The sequence below is a fragment of the Malaclemys terrapin genome, chromosome 15 (assembly GCF_027887155.1).
Source record: "Malaclemys terrapin pileata isolate rMalTer1 chromosome 15, rMalTer1.hap1, whole genome shotgun sequence".
Lineage (NCBI taxonomy): Eukaryota > Metazoa > Chordata > Testudines > Emydidae > Malaclemys > Malaclemys terrapin.
The window spans coordinates 25,524,661-25,538,987 of record NC_071519.1 but is presented as its reverse complement, the minus strand read 5'-3'; positions in this window follow the sequence as shown (position 1 = coordinate 25,538,987).

The following is a 14,327-nucleotide window of genomic DNA, read 5'->3' as shown; positions in this document are numbered from 1 at the left end:
AGCAAGAAATGGAACTTTGTTTCCTGGCCCCAATCATATGACATGGGTCAGGATCACTAGCTAGTGGCATACCTTGTATCCCCCCTGTACAGTCCCTGCACACCACCCACAGCCACTATGGGCAGCCGAATGAAAGAAGATAGGGAGAGGAGAGCTGTTCCTACCTGCTCCCCAGCAACTAGCCTGATCTTATGCTCTGTGGCAGCTGTTCAAGCCCCGCCTCCAGGTCTCATTCTCACCACTGTGAGATATTGAGGAGGTAGAAACTTATATCAGACCCTCCAATATTTCCATTGCCCCCTCACACACACACTCTCCTGCCCGGTTCCGCTGCCCCTGACTAGGAGACACGCTGTCTTGGAGTCTGTGTAGAGAGGCCAAAACTGAGTAGATTGTGGAGACCACTCCCATCTTTTCTATGCTGCTCTTCTACTTGTCCTCATCACTGTGGTGTCTGAGTGCCTACCAACAGAAAGTTGTATGATGTGATTAATATATGTCACATGTGACTCATTCTCCTTCTCTCTAAAAGAGGTTCTTTCATGAAAGCTAACCCCAGACCCAACCATCCCTCCATATTTGGTGGAGTTTTGAAATCTGAACCCAGATCCAGATTTGAATTTTGCAAATGGCCCTAGATGGGACCAAGCAAAACCCTGGATCTGAGCACTTGCAACCATTTGGGTGTCCACATTCTGGCCCCACATCCAAATGTTAGGGCTTGAGCTGATTCCCAGTATGACGTGTATTCTGGGTTCAGGGCACTGGAGGGGGACTGATGAAGGTAATACACATATGCACACATTGAGAGAACAACCCCCTGTATCTTGAAGGCATCTATTAACCACATGTCCTGGATTCAATCCCCAGAAGATATTTTTATAGTGAACTTGTGCTCTGTTCTTTATGCATTTCACATTTTTTTGCAATATTTCAGCTTGTAAGGAGCCACTCAATGTATTAATGATCAGAATATAATAACGTTCTCAACCTAGGGCCAAGCATCCTCCATCTCGCTGCCATCTGTAACAGCTGAGTGTTAATGGATGTGTCTGAGATGGTCTTGCAAGAATCCTTGGGGGTGCAAAGAGAGTTTGCAGCCACACAGAGAACAGTCATCCAGCTCTCGCTGGAGTGTCTATGGGGGGTCATTGGTTTTGTTTTTTAAGAACCAGTTTGGTGAATGTTTTTAATTAAGTCATTCTCCAGTTACCTGCAGTTGCTCCCTTGCCTTTTCCCCCTCCATCCTAAGGGCTGATTTCCCGATCTGCACAAAGACACACACCTCACAGAGGTACCGCTAACCTCACGATGCTGATCATAAGCAGCAGGGATGACAGATCACACAGTGCCATCCACGGTGTAGTGGAGGTGGGTGAGCACTGTTAATCCTATTTTAAATCAAATACATATGATTTTTACTCACTGCTGTAAATTAACACTAAGCTACAACTTTAAATGTGAATTTTGCTGGCTCACTCCCCAGTAGTCTTATCCTGCACTGCCTCTGTGTCACATTATCTCTATTGCATATTGAAATATACACATAACATATGACATTTGAATACAGGCATCCCATCCCACCATGACAGATATTCCACTCTGAGGAATACATCTCATAATAGCCAGTCACCAAAATTAGACCTACAAACAACCTTTTCATCATCCAGTTCATTCCTGGGTTTTTCAGATGTGCTTTAGTTCAAACACAAATTATTGGACTGGATGCAGGAGTTACTGGATGAAATTCTCTGGCCTGTGTTTTGCAGGAAGTCAAGTTGGATGATCAGAATGGTCCCTGCTTGGTTCCACATCTATGAATGCAGAAGGCAGTGTCAGAGCTAAAAAGGACTTGGGTTCTTTTCCTAACTCTGCCACTGATGTGCTGTGTCCTTGGGCAAGTCGCTTCACCTTGCTCTGCCACAGCATCCCTCTCTATGTAATATTATTCACCTGCCTCTGAGGGCTGGTTAGTTGATGAATTAATGTGTGTCACTTTCTTTGAGATCCTTGGATGGAAGGCGCTATTTAAGTGCAAAGTATTATTGATTATCATCATGTGTTTATAATATTCTCATTTATTATTTATTTCCTACTGCTTTAGATTTCCAGCATGTCCCTAATTAGGTACCTCAGGGGGCACGTTAATAAAACACTCTGTGTTTACACAATGCAAAAAAGGAAATGATTTCCCTAATATACTTCCACCCGCCCATTGCTCCAGAAAAAGCCATGAACCTGGCACCATACTCCAAAGAACTGATCCATGGGTCCCAATTCAGCATAGCCCTCCAGGATGTGCTTACCTTTCACTGCTGGAAGAAATAAGAATATCTGCTAATCTTGCCTTGCAGCTAACTACTGAGAGCCCCCCTCTTTTGCCCGGACTTCCCCACAGTAGCCTACTCATTTGCACAGATCCATGGAAACAAAGCCAAAAAGCTTGCCTCTAGGTGGCAGGTAAGAAAAGAGAGGGGGAAAATCATTCTCATCTTTTAACTCAAGGGAGCAGCTTTAATACTACGGTGATGAGGGCCATATATGAACATAGGTAGATAGACAATGGCTGGTGGTGATACCTGGATAAGATAGTGAGTAGTATCAGTTGAATTAAATGGAACTACGGGCTTGTTCAAAGTTAAGCATGTGCTCTGATTTTTTGCTGGATCAGTGCAAAAGTACCTCATCAATTAGTCTGATATTAAATGACCAGTGAGATGAGTCTTCCACTCACCATTTACATGGAAGACCATTCCACAGCCCAGCAGTGCCGTCAGCACTGGGTCATGTCTCCTGCTATCTTGCCTGCTGATTCCTTTTGCTCATTTTGATCCCCCTGCCTCCCAGTTCCTACCCCCTCTGGGTGTGAAGTTACCTGAACTGGCAGGTCTCCCCTTCCCTTCCTGCTCCAGTGAGTCTCTGCACCCGAAATCCAGAGTGAAGCAGCAACAGCTGCAGTTTTGCCCATCTGCACTTGGGCTGTAAATACTGATTGTGATATACAAAGGCCTCATTAGACAACTTCGCTACCTTTCTGTTCCCAGAGAAGAAGAAGCATTCTCATTCATAATTAATCTCCCCTCCATGGATGCAAGCTGCCTCCAATGCCGTATCAATTATTTAAAACTTGTTTAAAAAATTTCCTGGATTTGTTCTTGATTTTGATAATTTCTCCTGCTTTTGCATCTCCAAGGCTGTGAGTACAACACATACACTGAGTGCCAATTTGCTTAAACTTCACCCTGTCCAGGGGCAATCTAGGAATTTTATTTCTCTTTATAATTGCCAGGCCCTATCCTTACTTTGAAGAAGCTCCAGCAAACCAGATGTTGACAAAGCATTGCAGGAACCTTTAAAGTGACACTGTAAATCTAAGGATTGCTTACAGCACTAGACCAGGAATGTTTCATATTTTTTCCCCCATACAATCAGATACTTTCTGCTGGAACAACTTTATTTCAGATTACAAGAGCAGAGGAACAAGAAAGAACAAGAGTAAAGTCTGCATAAGAGTGAGCACAGTGGGCATGACTCCTCTGTATTGGCTTCACTTCTGTGTTGCACAAAACACTGCTGCCTGTCAGAGGACAGCAGAGTCAAGTCATTTAAAGATGCTGTATAAGTACAATAAAATCATGTGACATGGCTGCATACACAAGAAAAGAGAAATAACAAATAAACTGTTTTCGTTGCAATAAAAGTGAATTCCATGGAGATATGTCTATTGAACTCTAGTGGTTTGGGTGATTTTATAAAACTTAGGTGTTGGGCTTAAAACAACCTAACAATATTCCTTTAATCTTGAATTGCTAAATGACATGACAATCCTGTTGCACATTGTCTTAGACCCCCTCTCTCTGCCATTGCAATTCCCCCATGAAGCCTCTGGCAGAGGGTGATTCATAGCAAGGTTTGTTAAGTAGCTTTGAGTCCAAGAGATGAAGGATGCAGTCACATGCAGAAATTTGGGGATGCCTGTAAGGAAGGCATTTATGAGGATGATTCCTTCAGACAGTGTGATTTTGTGATGGAGGAGCATCACTTTGGTGGTTAAAGGATACTATTTCTATTGAGTGGCCTCCCTTTTTTGGGCACAGTTTATACCCACAAATTGGGTACTTGCCCCTGTGATTGCACAATTGCCAGCGCTCCTGCTCGGTACAAGGGGAGAAGTGCAGACATGGTCCACTGCTCCCTCCTTCGTGGGGTTTGGGCCATGTGAATCTGTGTTCTGAGCAGTCCCATTGTCTGTGCCCAGCTTGTGGGCAGTTGCCCAGTACCTCACCACCTTCTCCTATTTTGGGATACAGAAGAGTCATGCATCATTGGTTTATCATGGGTCCTGCTTTGAGCGGGGGGTTGGACTAGATGACCTCCTGAGGTCCCTTCCAACCCAGATATTCTATGATTCTATGATCACTGCCTGGGTCCTTTGTATAATGGAAGTTCATCCTGTTCCTTCTTTAAGTTGTGCAAGACCCTAGAGCCATTGAAAGCATTTAAGGACTTGGTGCAATAGGTCCTGTACAACCCTAGCGTAATGCCATTTTTATATCAGGGAATTTGCTTGGCCTAAGGTACACAATCTCACATCTTACTGTTGCAGATTTTAAGAACCTTGGAGAATATCTACAGTTCCCTGTGAATCTGAAGAAGCACAGTGCACCGTGGCCAGACAAGGAAGAACCGCTCACCCCATCCACCCTGAGAGTTAAAAGCAGGACTGCACCCTGCACTTAGAAATCACTACAAAAAAAGGGGGCAGGGATAATTAAAGAGCTTTAAGCATCAGAAAAGCAAACCGGACTATGAAATATACATGAAAACACACTAAAAACTCAGCCCCAGCATGATCTCTCTCCTGTGCAATCATTAATTCATGTTCTGTCTCTGCCATGGAAAGTAAATCCCTGTAAACAAGTCCCTTCACCTGTCTTGTGATGTCTCCAGTTGCTTCTTGCTTCATTGCTACTGCTGGTGTACGGTCCTGCTTTTGGCAGGTCTGGGGGCATTGAGCGAACTCAGCCCATGAGCTGTGGGATTCCCATGTGCCTGCTGTCAGTGCACAAGGTCACAGAGTGGGAGGTCATTATGTTCAATCTTCACCACACCAAGCCCAGTTTGATCCCTTTGGGTAGGGGATGAACAGATCTTGTCTTAGTGGTAGGAGAATTTCAGATGATTCAAAGGTTCACTGGCTAAACACCCACAAGGTCAGAAACCTAATCAGCCTCTGGATTTTTGGGAGGGTCTGTAAATCTCATGGAAACAGGCTTTCCAGCCTTGCTTTGCAGACCCAAGAAGTTTGGATGAGCATCTGAACTTTGGGATGCTTATCTGAACTGAACCTCCAAACAAGAGATTTGGCCACTACTAAAGAATGTCCATCCATCCTCTCTAGCCAGTGACAAAACAGACTTTACACGACTTTCTTTAAAAACAAAAGTTGCCAAGATAACAGCCCAGGAAAATGAAATCCTTGAAAGACCCTGGTGTGCCACAGTGCAAACTTTCCCACCAGTATACGCATTTGCCCTGACCTGGAGAGACTGTGTCAAGGCACGACTGGCTCGCTTACTCTCTGTGGCCCATTCATTCCTTGGCCTCTCGCTTGAGAATGTGAAGAGGATTTCTCAAGTGATAATCCTGGTGGAAGCTTTTGTGATGTGGACATTTGACCCACCACGACCACTAAACTGATCAATTCCATACAGTGTCCACTGAGTAGCCATCAGATATGAAGAACTTTAAGCTACTACGAACCTGCACTGGCCTTAAACTGGTAACATGAAGGTGAAATACTCCATAGCTCATTATCAATCCCCTGAGCAACCCACTCAGCATTTGTTATTTGTTCTACTTTACCTGTCAAATGTATTTGTCTTTATTATGATAGTTGGATTTAGGCCATGTAAGAGATGGAAAGAAATTAGCTAGGGTAGGAGTTGCAAAATTCATACCTGAATCCAAATCCAAACTTCCCCAAGGATTGAGTGTTTGGAAATGGGGTTTTAGTTTGCCCCATTATTTTAGCTATAGGAGCCAGCTGCAAAGCATGGAAGCAGCTCTGAATACAGCTCCAAAGTCTTCAAAGTTTTAAATCCTGGAAGTTTTAGATCCTGGATTTTGGTTCAGTTTCATCTCTAAAAGAAAACTACAGTAGATCAGAGCTGGAGACTGGAATCTTTCTTTCTCAAGGCAGAATCAGATGGGAACATACCTTATTCTGAGCTCCACTGAAAGTAATGCTGGGAGCAGCGAAGCAATCTGCAGGGTCAGAAGAGGGGAAAGAAGTGTCTCTCTTGTTATAATCATCAGCTCTGAACCCAGCTCATCGCTCATCCTGAAATGAACATTCAGAAAGTCCATGTCACCCCTAGGGGATTCCAGCAACTTACCTTCACCTCAAAGAACCAGTTCTGGAATCCTTTTAAGCAAAGAGACAAACCCACACACTGGAGAAATGAACACACAGAGGTAGGTTTCTTTAATTACAAATTAAAGGGAAAAAATAAACAGTAAACTCATTCCCACCACAGATTCACTGCTAGGAGGAATCATACGGTCCATTATTTTTCTTTCCAACTGTTTCATGCTGCATGATAGACTTTATCAATCAGCCCCAGAAACCAATCTTCTCCCAGCCTCTAGCACAGTTGTCATCAATCACATCTGTGAGCAATGGCACGGGAACCTCGTCGTAACCTTTTCCTTGCTAGTGAGCATCACAGCCGCGGGAGAGAGAAGGAAGGGGGTGCACATTCTGAATATCGATCATTCTCTCCTGCAGAGAAGAGAGCGGGAGAGAGACTGCGTTTAAATATGTTATTTTTCTTACCGATGTCTCAGGCTGGAAATAAGTAAGTTGCTGGCACTGAGAGCAGGAAGAGAGAATGTCATGAGCAGTGATGGGAGTAGCTCAAATAGGGGGAAACCCAAAATGTCACATTATCATTATTATTATTATTTCTATTACAGTAATACCTAGAGGCTGTGTCTGAGATCAGGGCTTCATTGTGCAGGCCATTTTACAAGCACATAGTCAGAGGCAGTCTCTGCCCCCAAATGCTTACAATCTAATTAGTCAAGAGAGACAAAACAGAGAAGGGGAAACTAAGACACAGAGTAGGGAAATGATTTTCCCAAAGTCCCAAAGCAGGTCAACAGCCAGGAGTAGAATCCAGGTCTCCTGAGCCCCAGTCCAGCACTCATCTCCTGGATCATATTGTCCATCTGTAGGTTGTGCTTGTATCAACTGTCATGTATATTTCCATCTAGGGGACTTATATTTTAAGCTTTCTCTGTGCATGAGAAAGGTGTACCAATTTAACTACTTCACTTTCTTTGGTGATTCAAATAAAACAGAAGCGAGATCTAATCCACTTCTGGGTTTTAGTTTTTGCAAAACCCTGACACAGCCCATGTGTAGTTTTGTTATACCTTCTGGGTAAACTGAGGCAAATAGAGGTTATATGATTTATCCAGAGTCAGCTACTGAGTTGATAATCAAACCCAGCATTCCTCCTGACTCGTTAGCTACCTGCTGTAACCACTACATGATGCTCTTAGGATTTCTGCCCTGTCATCAAAGCAGAAAAAGTTTTCTCTGTAGCCAATGGAGAGCAGCAAGAAGAAAGCGGCCTGTAGGGGATGGATGGAGATGCAACGGTAATTAGAAAGTTATGTGAAATCATATCACCTTAAGCCTCTGTGCCTCCCAACCTTTTAACGAAAATGATTGCTCTGGGTGCCAGTCTGCACTATACCTCAGTCTAATTGGCTCTTCATTCTGGTGAACCAAGGAGAGATTGGACTCCATTCTCACTGCCTTTGTGTCCCTGCTTCCTGTCCTAACTTGGTTTAGTCTTCTGTGAAATTGTTTTCTCTGCAAAGGCAGAATTTTCCCATCTCTGGTAATTCCACTAGAATAATCCTTGGCGCTGCATGAAAAAAGCGCTGAGTGTAGTCACCGGGGGGAACAGTGGTGAAGCTTAAGCATCCACACACACACATTCCTGTGACGGGCGAGCTCAAACAAGCTGGAAAACACAAAGGATTTGCAACTCTCCTTTTCTTTTCTTTTCTTTTCTTTTCTTAAGGATGCACATGAGCCCTGCTGAAAAGACACAGAGAGGCTGGGAGTAGCCAGCACTTGGGACAGCAACAATGGGGCACAGAGGCGACGTTCAGTGGGACAAATTTCCCTTACAGAACCTCACCACACATGGAGCAGCAAGTGAACTCTAAGATCTGGAGCGATGCACCATACCCGTGGCCTGCTACTGAGACAGACTACATTCCCTGCTAACATAACTCCATTGACTTAACTGGAGTTAAACCAGCAGAGACTTGGCCCTGAGTGTCTAAAATCTAGGCCAGTACAAGCTAGTGCCAACCCAAGCTATCGCCCTTGCTATCTGTGTGTCTCTCAGTCTGGCACATGGGCCAATGATCTACTACAAATTAACTGATTACAATAATTGATTAGATTAATGAGCCTCATCAAGTCCCCTGTTATTGAGGTGCTATCCTCATTTGACACAGAGAGAAACTGAGGCACGCACAGATTATAACACGGTTAGAATAGAACCTAAAGTTCCTAATTCAAAGTCTCAGACTCTAACCATTAGGCAAAAAAACAAAAGGTATTCTTGTTATTAAATTAATATAATTAAGGGCCAGAAGGGGCCTCTATCATCTAGTCCAGGGGTAGGCAATCTATGGCACGTGTGCCGAAGGCGGCACGCGAGCTGATTTTCAGTGGCACTTACACTGCCCAGGTCCTGGCCACCGGTCAGGAGGGCTCTGCATTTTAATTTAATTTTAAATGAAGCTTCTTAAACAATTTAAATCCTTATTTACTTTACATACAACAATAGTTTAATTATATATTATAGACTTATAGAAAGAGACCTTCTAAAAATGTTAAAATGTATTACTGGCACGCAAAACCTTAACTCAGAGTGAATAAACGAAGACTCGGCACACCACTTCTGAAAGGTTGCTGACCCCTGATCTAGTCTGACATCCTGAATATCACAGGCCATAGAAATTCATACAGGCAATTATTTTTTCTCACTACATAAATACACATTATTCAGCCTAATAACTTCTGGTCAAACGAGAGAACGTATCTTTTAGAAAGACAGCCATATTCCATCTACAGACTTCATACTGAGTACCTGGAGCTATATTCTAGCCATATCATACCATAATCTTAGGAAAGGGGTTGTTGCTACCTGTGGATTGACTAGAATCCCCTTAGGAGACTAATGCCACCATATCATCATCATGTTTCATGGCATCAGCCATTATCTAATTGACAAGAGTCAAGAAATTACTTATTTTGTGGACAAGTTATTCCATAATTCTCCATTATGGGTTTTCTTGTAGCTTCCTTTGAAAAATGCTGATACTGGCCACTGTCAGCAGCAAGATACTTAGCTAAATGGGACGTGATCTGATCCTGTATGGCAATCCCTGTGTTCTGGGTAAAGGGTTTCTGCTGTGCTAGACTTTAATGAAGCCTGATAGATAAAGTTTGAAATCCGATTTAGTAAATATCTTAACAATTGTATCAGTCAGAATAGATCAGAAATCAGTTTATAGACATGGCTTTGATTTGGATTAGGACAGAAAGATACAGAGTAACAAACCAGAGGTAGATATGATTAGATAACAACTATCCTGCAATCATGCATTCTACCACTAGCTATTTTACCATGCCGGGAGTCAGGCATCCTGTTCCAAAAGGTGAGAGAATATAATTTGCATCACAGGTGTGATCATTTCTCATAGACTGTACAGAGTCATCACCATATATAGGCAATATAACTAAGAAGACATGTTAGGTGAAGAATTAAACTTTTAGCCTTTGAAAATGCTTTAATTGGGTTTAATACCAGAGTCTAAATGACCTTATGAAGAATGCAAAGCTTCAGGAAGCAATACTTAGAATAATATCACTGTTACACAGCAACTTTCATCCCATAGAATCTCAAACATGCAGACAGGAGTTACTTACCCACAATTGAAATGTAACCCATTCTGGATGTCAGCTCATTTGATGCTTGTTCACTGGTCCAGTGGCTTCAGTGCATGGGATTGGCTGATGTAGTAATTAACTCAGGCTTATTTGTTAAGTGGCATTTGAGATACCAAGGTGATAGGCATCTTAGACATACCCCTAACAGCTGGAGAGATGGACACACACTGCAGATAGATAAGATTAAAAACTCCAATGGAAATCAAAGAGGCAAGATTAGGGGGCAATTATGGCTATCAAGAAAAACTATTGACATTTAATGTGTACAATTTTTATTTGGCAAATACAAGGTCCAGAATTAAGTTAGTGGAAACTATATTATTCTGGTCCAGAAATCCAAGATATAGTCTGTCTGTGATTTATCTGGTCTGTCTGCAACACACTCATCACCATGACATCTGATTAGCACACCTTGGTTACAATGATGTGCCAGTGATGTTAGGGAAAGCCTTATTTACAACCCTCACTTTTTGACTCTTCTTGCAAATAACTCTTTGTTTCCAAGCAACTGGAGTGTAGTGTATCTCAAGTTCAGGAAAAAGGACCCAGTTGCATGGGAGATTTCGCTCTCCAGATCCATTGAATAGAGTAATTCATTTTCTGTTCATCTCATTCATAAAGGTAGCTGTATAGATCAGCCATAGTATATAATTTTATATGATCTCTTTTGCCTCAGAAATGGAGCCCTCCTTCCTCCTTTAGATAAAAGCCAATGATATTCAACTCTGAATTGCAGTCAACCAGACCTGTGGGCATAAAGCAATGACAATTTGCCTGTGCCCTGATCATGTATTTCTGCTACTTGAATCAAGCAAGAAATGAGAAGGAGGTGGGGTCTATACAGGGGGGGCTGCAGGCACCAGCGCAGCAAGCGCCTGCCTGGGGCGGCAAGCCGCGGGGTGCGGTCTGCCAGTTGCCCTGAGGGCGGCAGTCAGGCTGCCTTCAGCGGCATGCCTGCGGGAGGTCCCTCATCCCCGAGAGGCGCCCCTGCTCTTACATACCCCAAATACTCTGTCCAGCACCTCCCAAATACCATCTCCCAGTACACACACACCCCTCCAGCACCTCGAAATACCCCCTTGAGCTCACCCCCCCGCCCCGCAGCAATGTCCTCTATGAGGGAACTTGAAATACAGGTGGGGTCACCCCAGATACAGTTGAATTTTAAAGGCAGGTGTTTCTGTTCTCCCTCATGGTGTGACCGCAACGGGGCCAGGCTCTGGAAGTCTCAATGAGCTACAATCCCAGCTGGGTCCCCACAGGGCAGTTCCAGGAGGGCGGGGTGATTCCCTGCGTAGCCTGGGCAGAGGCAGCGTTGCCCTTTTCTCTCCCCTCATTCCGAAGGCTTGGCCCAGACCTGTGTCACAAGGTTGTGTGAGCTGGGTACACGCTGGGAAAAGCCCTGAGGCTCCCCACTCAGGCTGGTGCAGAGAGGGGAGCAGAGCCCGGAGGCCTCCAGCCTGTCTCTCTCTCTCCTTCCCCTCTCCACCTAGTACCTTGTGTACCCCGCTGCGGCTGGGCTCAATCTCGCCCCAGGGGGCCCAGCCGAGGGACACCCCGTCTCTCTCTCGCTCTCCCGGGGGTCTCTCTCGGAGTCAGGGTCACCGTCCACTGACGGAAGAGGTGCCTGGCGGTTGTGGGGAGTCTCGCTTGCTCAAGTGGAGATGACTCCGTCCAAGGCAGAGTGGCGCCTGCCGACATTCCCCGCTCCGGCGGGGTCTGTCCACCAGCTACCTCGTCCCTGGAGCGCAGGGTCTCGCCTCTGCCCCACACGGAGGGAGCCCTCATTGCTCAGTGTATAACAAGGGGGTCGCTTAGCCTCCTGTACAACACGAGTAAGAGTCTTGTGTCCGGCAAATATAAATGGGAGTGGTTCCCCCCGGGCTTTGTCTGTGGGTCCGGAAGCCCGGGAGGGCGCCGCCCCTCACTCCCAGGCTGGGGTGGCCGCATGGCTGGAGTGAGACTGCTGTCTAGCCCTGTCCACATGGCGGGCAGAGAGGGGTACACGGGGGCACACACCAGAACTCCTCACCTGTGATATAGGAGCACAAGCCCCATGGACTCTCGCCCTCGGTTTTACAATTGTTCTTCTCTTTTCTTTCTTTTTGTGTGTGTTTTTTCTTAATAGTTACATTTTTACCTTTTTAATATATTTTACTTGTATTTCCTTTTTGATTTTATTGTTGTTTATATATATTTTAAGTTTCATTTTATTTTATTTCCCCTTTTATGGTTTTTATGTATTTTACAATTCTTTTATTTTTCAGTTTTTATTATTTTACTTTTTTAAGTCTGTTAATATTTTTGTATTTTATTCATTATTACTATTTTAAATTTATTTTGTACTTTTTATAAATGTATTATTTTTTCTATTTTTTATTCTACTTTATGTGAATCGTATACTCTGTTGTCCAATCATTTGGGCTCCTATCTTCTTTCACTCCAGTGAGGATCTTCAGCCTCTCCAACCCATCATGGTAGTCATGCGCTGCCCCAGCCAAGTCTCTTTGTCCCCTGACTCCAGCCAGACCCTCCACCACCACCATTCCGATTGGCGGTAATTCGGTGGCGGGTCCCTCAGTCCCTCTCGGAGCAAAGGACCTGCCACCGAATTGCCACCGAAGAGTGGAATGGTGGGATCGTGCTGCTGCAGCTTTTTTTTTTTTTTTTGCCGCTTGGGGCGGCAGAAAACCTGGAGCCGTTCCTGGGTCTATAATACAGTCTATAATTCCCTACAGCATGCAGCATCCTGGCGTTAACTCCATTCACGTCATTGGAGTTATCCCAAGGAAAGGATCTGGCCCAGTGTATAGATCTTGGAGACAGACCAACCATGGAAATTCAGTTCTGGATTTTTAACTCATCTCCATCCATTGCTGGAGACAGTTTAGATTGTGGGATGGATGTTAATCCAATGTTAAAATAGGGAGGGAACTGTGAATTTGGGGTTTGAATTTAGATCCACCCAGTGTTCTGATTCTGAACTCACCTAAAATTCAGAGGGATTCAGAACAGGTTTATAACTCAGGGCCATTGAGCCTTACTTTAGTATCAAGAAAATGGACTGAAGTAATAATTAATAATAGAGTGAAAATATATGATATATGATTGGGACAAACCAGAACAGCTTCAGGAAGGATAAAGCATGCCTCTCTAATCTATTAGCATTCCTTGATCATATCAGCAAAATAGTGTGTAAAGGAGAACTCAATGAGAGCAATTATTTGCACTTTCAAAAAGCCTTTGACAAATTCCCTCCCAAGAGGCAGTTAAGGACATGTGAAAATCATGAAGTCATGGATAAGAAACTAAGGCCTTGGCTACACTTACCAGGTAGTTCGACGGCTGGAAATCGAAGTTCTGGGTTCGACTTATCGCGTCTAGTCTGGACGCGATAAGTCGAACCCGGAAGTGCTCGCCGTCGACTGCGGTACTCCAGCTCGGCGAGAGGAGTACCGCGGAGTCGACGGGGGAGCCTGCCTGCCGCGTGTGGACCAAGGTAAGTTCGAACTAAGGTACTTCGACTTCAGCTACGTTATTCACATAGCTGAAGTTGCGTACCTTAGTTCGAATTGGGGGGGGGTAGTGTAGACCAAGCCTAAGAGACAGAAAACAAATAGAAGGAATAAGAAGTCAATTTTCAACCTGGTGAAAGGTTAACAATAATAGCATGCAGCGAGGTTTAGTACTAGGGCCTGAGTTTCTTAATCTATATATCAATGATCTGGGGGAAGGAGTGCTCAAAACCAACAAAAAATTATTTAGGTGAGTCAAGGCTAGAGATGACTGAGGACATTCAGAGGAACCTAACAAAACTAGATGAATGGACAGCACTATGGCAGATTAACTTCATTGTTGACAAATTCAAGGTAACGCACACTAGGAAGAATAACTTGGACCACATATAAACCTCCGTGGGTTCGAAATGAACTGTAACAACTCAGGGACAAGACCTGTCAATGGATAGCTCAGCGATAGCTCAGCAAAAATCTCTGTGCACACTGCAGGGGCAGTCAAAGAGCAAACAATGTTAAGATGCATAAGGAATGGGATAGAAAATAATACTGACAATAATGTAATGACATTATATGCATCAATTGGGTGCCCTCACATGGAATGCGCTGTTCAGTTCTGGTAAAAAAAAAAAAAGATAGTAGAAATAGAGGGGAGGGGGTGTAAGTATCCAAATTTTCCAACAGGTCAGAGAAGTTCAAAACCAAGGGTTTGGTCTGGGATCATCTCTCTTTTTGAAGCATGTCCTAACTTCTTCAGATATATGCTT